Source organism: Callorhinus ursinus, unplaced genomic scaffold (genome assembly GCF_003265705.2).
Source record: "Callorhinus ursinus isolate GAN/ISIS: 27379988/994484 unplaced genomic scaffold, GSC_fseal_2.0 scaffold11, whole genome shotgun sequence".
Lineage (NCBI taxonomy): Eukaryota > Metazoa > Chordata > Mammalia > Carnivora > Otariidae > Callorhinus > Callorhinus ursinus.
This window is the reverse complement of record NW_027397073.1, coordinates 40,616,652-40,622,820: the sequence shown is the minus strand read 5'-3', so window position 1 is coordinate 40,622,820 and position 6,169 is coordinate 40,616,652. Positions and strand designations below refer to the sequence as shown.

General features: G+C 37.8%; 1 non-coding gene across 1 annotated transcript; it reads left to right on the top strand.

Annotated features, from left to right (window-relative positions):
- The first annotated feature begins 983 nt into the window (after positions 1-983).
- LOC112835371 (U6 spliceosomal RNA) lies at positions 984-1,087 on the top strand. Its single transcript, XR_003211191.2, has one exon. It is a non-coding gene; the product is annotated as a U6 spliceosomal RNA (small nuclear RNA).
- The last annotated feature ends 5,082 nt before the right edge of the window (positions 1,088-6,169 follow it).

Here is a 6,169-nt window from a genome sequence, read left to right as displayed (position 1 = left end):
ATTAAGTATTCACTTTTGAAGATACTGAGTTTGCTATTTCTGTGAACCATAAAGCTGGAAAGAATTAGTGAAGAATATGGGTGTGGAATTCAAGAGACATCCAATCTGGAGATGCAAACTTGATTGTTATCAATATATACATAAGTAGGACAACTCCAAATGGAAACAATTCATCTACTTAACCCATAGATTCTGGTGTGGAGAGGATTGCTCTGATGTAAGAAAGACTGTGTTTTGTCATCCTCCTTCCCAAGGAAATTTACCAGCTGAGGATTGAAATTTATGGCGTAGAAGGTCTTGAATAAGCAACCTAGATACACAGGATGCATACTTTTCTTTTAGGATTAAGAAGTCCTATACATTTTTTTCCATTGTATTACAGATATAAGGCCATTTGAAGAGGAATGTTCAGGATACAATCATTGTTCAGGCTTGCGTTTAAATCCTGGCTCTCTGGAAACCTAGCAGTCTGAGCTTATTTGAGTCAGCTAACCTCTATCTGCATCAGTTTTCTTATTAGTATATAGGAACAATAATGCTTAAATTGGAAGTATGTTGTTAATATTTTCAATGAGATAATATTTGTGAAAAGAGCGTTCTGGAATGCTTGTGCATGGTAGGTACTCAATAAATTCCTTCAAAAAATATTTATTGAGTTCCCTTTATGTGCTGTGCACCATTCTGATGGAGCTTACACTCCAATGCGGGTGTAAAACAATAAGCAATGAACACAGGGAAGAAGTCAAGTATATTGTATGCCAAATGGCAACATAATTCATTTTATATTGAAACTCATGTAGCGCAAGTAGCTACAAACGTCAATGCCTGCAGGGGTCAGGAAAGAAATCAAGATAAAGAAGTCACGTTGGTTGAAAAAAGCAGCCCTTTTAAGTTATTCTGAAATTGTTTTGAAAAAATAAAAGTACAGAAAACCCGTTTCTTTTCTCCTCTTAAACCTACCTTCAGAAAATAATAGTACAGTGCTGGCTTCAGCAGCAGACGTGCGAAAACTGGAACAATACAGAGAAGAGTAGCATGGCTACTCTGCAAGGATGATGCGCAGATTCATGAAGCATTCCATGTTTAAAAAGAAAGAAGGAAGGAAGGAAGGAAGGAAAGAAGGAAGGAAGGAAGGAAAGAAAGAGTACAAATGTCCTAATAAATGATAATTGAAGCCTTCCTGTCTGAGACATGAAGGGCAAGCTTCAGAGGGCGCTGGCTTTGGCAGAGGGCACTGAATGACACTTTGCACTTCCAGCCAACTGGTAGACTTTGGGAATATGACTAGAACTGTCAATTTTTCAAAAGAAGTCACAAATTTACATTTTGGGTAAAATGTCTTGATTTGAATATAGCAACGTATTCATAATTTTTTTTCAAAACATTTGACGGCTACACCTTAGCCTGCAGATGTAATTTATGAGAGATTCTATTTCTCCATAATTTTTCCTGAACATACGTACTTTAAAAATCATTTAATTTGAATGAAAGAAACATAGTAGTAAACAGATGTTTAATTTTTCATTGCTTTAAATCTATCGGTGAGATTAGAATATTTTCATTTTGAAATTTAACTGTCCTTTCTTCTGTGAAAGATCTGTTTATATTTTTTGCCCATTTTACTTAGTAATTTACTATTTTCATATCAATTTATGAAATTCATTAGTATATTATTAATGGTAATGTATTGTCTCTCACAAATGCTTATTTTTTTTCCTGATTTACTTATTTGTTTTATGCCTTAGTTTTGGATATCTCTTCCCCTGGAGAAATGTTTAGACTTAATGGATTCAAATCTGTAAAACTTCCCCTTCATGGCAATTCTAAAATAAATGTTTTTAAAAACAGTAAAAAAACAAAACAAAACAAAAACCAAAAAACCAGCATCCATACAAGTCCAAGATTTTGAGCTTGTTTTACATTAGTGAAAATAAGCTTTTACATTGTCTAAGCCACTTTATTTCTGTTACCAAATGCTCTAAGGCAAGTCCTAGCCAATTCACTGAGGTAATTTTTAAAATGCATTTTTATATAGCCACTAATGTAAAAAAGCAGAAATCCAACTGAGTTTATTAGCATATGGAATCACCATTTGTCATACACCAAAACCATAACATTGTCTTCTTTGTCACATGCTGAAACCTCTGTAATTTCCTGTGTTTGTCAAACACAGCTTTACTCATTTTCAAGTCTATTTGAGTTGGCATAAGAACAGTTTCAGATTATGATAGAAATTCATTGGCTAAATAGGAAAATAAATTTTATTTACCTATATATTAATTAATTGAAAAATGAGAGTATGCCTCAGGCTATTAGAGTGGAACAAAATACTGACTCTTTCAGACTTAAGGGAACATATCAGTTTGATCACACTGTTCAGAGGAACAGAGGATGAAGTGGTAGAAGTAGTATGCAACATTTAAAGATGTGTGTCTTGGGGTGCCTGGGTGGTTAAGCATCTTCTTCCGGCTCGGGTCCTGATCTAAGGGTCCTGGAATCGAGCCCCACATCAGGCTCCTTGCTCGGTGGAGAGTTTGCTTCTCCCTCCACCCCTTCCCCCTACTCATGCTCTCTCTCTCTCTCCCTCTCTCTCACTTACTGTCCATCAAATAAATAAATAAAAACTTAAAAAAATAAAAAATAAAAATGTATGTCTTGGGGCATCTGGGCGGCTTTAGTTGGTTAAGTGACAGACTTCTATTTCGGCTCAGGTCATGATCTCCTGGTGCTGAGATCGAGTCCTGCTCAGGCTCTGCATTCAGCTTGGAGTCGACTTGAGATTTTCTCTCTCCTATTCTTCCTCTGCCCCTCCCCCCACTTGTGAGCATGCTCTCTCTGTCAAAAAAGAAAGAAAAAGGAAAGAAAACACTGAAATGTCTTCAGGTCTATCCATTTTTAAAATCTTAGCCAAAAGAAAATGAGTTCCCAAGTTTATTGAATCATGTTTAGGTAAGTCAATTATTTCCATTCAGTCTCTGTTCTCTCCCTATATCAAATAAGATTCAGCTACATTTAATGCAAAACCTAAAATTTCATTGCTTAAACCCACAAAGATTTTTCACTCGAGTAAACAAGTCTAGAGGTAGGAAATCCAGGGCATATTTGGAGGCTCCACAAAGTTATCAGGGATCCAGCCTCCTTCTATCTTTATGCTCCTCCATTCTCAACAAATGTGGCTTCCATTCTGAAGTTCACAACAGGATTGCTTGAGCACAGGGCATCACATCTGTGTTCTAGACATCATGAAATACAATTGGGGGAAGGAAGTGTACCTGGAAGGCTCAGTCAGTAGATCTTGGGGTTGTGAGTTCAAGCCCAACGTTTGGTGTAGAACTTACGTAAAAAAAAAAAAAAAAAATTGGGAGAAGAAAAAAAATTCTTCCAGCTGAATCAGCTCCTTTAAGACACCTTTAAGACACCTACTCAGAAATCTTATACACAGCATTTCACTTCTCACTGGCCAGAATTTAGGGCATGTGACACTTGGTTCAAGGGGGTTGGGAAATAGTGGTCTCTCAGTGAGGCACGTAGCCAACCCGAATGAAATCAGAGCTCCATCTCTAATGAAGAACTAAGTTAGGAGATAGTATGTAGACAGCCAGCAGTCTCTGCCATCACCCTCACAAAATACCAAGGGCCATGTGTTTGTGTCAACAATCTTCTTAATGTTTAACTTCAAATATATTTAATAAAAGCATCAATATCAAATTAGTATTTAATATTACTAGTTAATATTTGACATATTTAATAATTATATTCTATATTTCTAGGGTACTATATATAGTTAATATTGATAATGTACTATATAAAATTAAAACAACTCTGAAAATTTGTCTTAACTTTCTTCTACCCAGTCTGAAATTAAAAGAAATAATCATGACAGACTTCCGTTACTTAATATATCACCACTGGTTCTGACAGGTTCTCAGCCACACCTATAATACTCAAAGTCAGCCACGCCCAGAAAAATGAAACGTTAGAAATGTACGTGGGGATAAATTGGCTCAGTCAGAAAGAATACATCAAGACACCTATTTGCCAAAATGAAATCAGGAAACTGTGTCTTGCTTAAACTATCAGGATTATTCAGGTTGATTTTTAAACATGATTTGGTAGATTAATTGGATAAGCTTGATCAAAAATAATTACTATCAAAATGTGATTTTTTAAAATTGTGGGTTAGCAAAATAAATTTACTAAGTAAAGTGACAATGAACATGTCATCTACCTAAATTTGGTTACCTTATGTGTCATTGTATACTCTCCAATGCAAGGCACTCTTAGGTATAAAGTTCACAGTCAATTATCCAGGTACAGAACACAGAGTGGGAGGGTCAGCTTTTGGGTGGTGAGAGGCAAGCTGGCTTGAATTTAGGCCACAAGGTGAACTGGGGCAATTTTCCTCCCGGATGGTAGCCACAAACCTGCTGCCTGAGGCTACTTGTGTCACCTACTCTCATTGGCTCATTGTGTTGTTCACATATTAGTTTTTGCAGGTTCCTCTCAAAGGATCAACTACAAGAGGCTAATCAAAGTTTCCTGTGTGGGTAGATCTCCTGGGGATCTTGTTGAAATGCAGGTTCTGATTCAGTAGGTCTGGGGGTGAGTCTGAATCCACTTTCCTCCCAAGCTCTCAGGTAGTGTAAACAACGCAGAGTAGCCAAGAGCTAGTACTGAGGTAAATTTGATACCTTAGCAATGCCAAGAGGGTCTCACCCTCCCTGTTTCCTATCTAATGGATCTGGGGGAGGGACCTCAAAATTAGCCTTTCTAATAGGTTCCTTTGTGATGTTGATGCTGCTGGTCCAGCAATCACATTTCAAGAACCACTTGGTAGAATTTCAGCATAGATCTCAGACAGGTGAGAAATATAGAGGGTATAGACAGTAACATATCCATCTTGTAGAATACCTACTATGGATGAAATGTCTTTGTGAATTTGGATTTTAAATTATATATAAATAAGCTATATAAATGTCATCTACCCTTAATTCCTCAATTTTTTTTCAAAGATTTTATTTATTTATTTGAGAGAGAGAGAATGAGAGATAGAGAGCACGAGAGAGAAGAGGGTCAGAGGGAGAAGCAGGCTCCCTGCCGAGCAGGGAGCCCGATGCGGGACTCGATCCCGGGACTCCAGGATCACGACCTGAGCCGAAGGCAGTCGCTTAACCAACTGAGCCACCCAGGCGTCCCCTCAGCTTTCTAAATACATGAGGAGAGGCAAAGCCAAAGCAAGGGAATTCTTTCATTTCCACTTTGGATTACAGAGTTCTGGCAGAAAATAATGCTACAGGAATTTTTAGTATGAATTCTAGGTAAAACCTCAGCTATCTCAAAGGAAGCCTTGAAGTTTCTTTTTAACATTAATAATTCCATGTTATAGCATTTAAAGGTCCCTAAACATAGGCAAATAAGAACACTCCAAAATTACAGGTATTAATTATTGCACACCGACAACTAAATGTTAAAAATGTTGTCTCAGGGTCCTGGGATCAAGTCTCATGTGGGGCTCTGCACGGCAAGCAGAGTGTGCTTGAGGATTCTCTCCCTTTCCCTCTGCCCTTCCCCCTGCTCATGCATGCGCTTGCTAGCACGCACTCTCGCAAATAAATAACTAAATCTTTTTTTTTTTTAAGATTTTATTCATTTTTTTTTGACAGAGAGAGAGGAAACACAAGCAGAGGGAGTGGGAGAGGGAGAAGCAGGCTTCCCGCTGAGTAGGGAGCCTGATGCGGGGCTGGATCCCAGGACCCTGGGATCACGACCTGAGCCAAAGGCAGACGCTTAACGACTGAGCCACCCAGGCGCCCCAATAACTAAATCTTAAAAAAAAAAAAAAAAATGTTGGGCCAAATATAGAGGAAGTCTACACTCATTTCTAATTGTTTTTCTCTACAGTTTGGAAACAAACAACTTCTAACCGTAGATTGGCTTTATCAAAGGGCATTTTATTCTTATCAATCAAAAAAGTTACTTTAAATAGTGTTGGGAAAGAAACAACAGGCCCAAAATGGAGTCATTTGCCCCCAGGACAGCAATCCATGATTTAATTGTAGTTTCAGACTCTCCCAGAAGTGTGACCTTTCAAAAGTCAATCTGAAATTTCCTGATCAGCATCAGTGAGATAATCTGCATAATAATGCCTGGTCCAAAACAATCCTTTCTT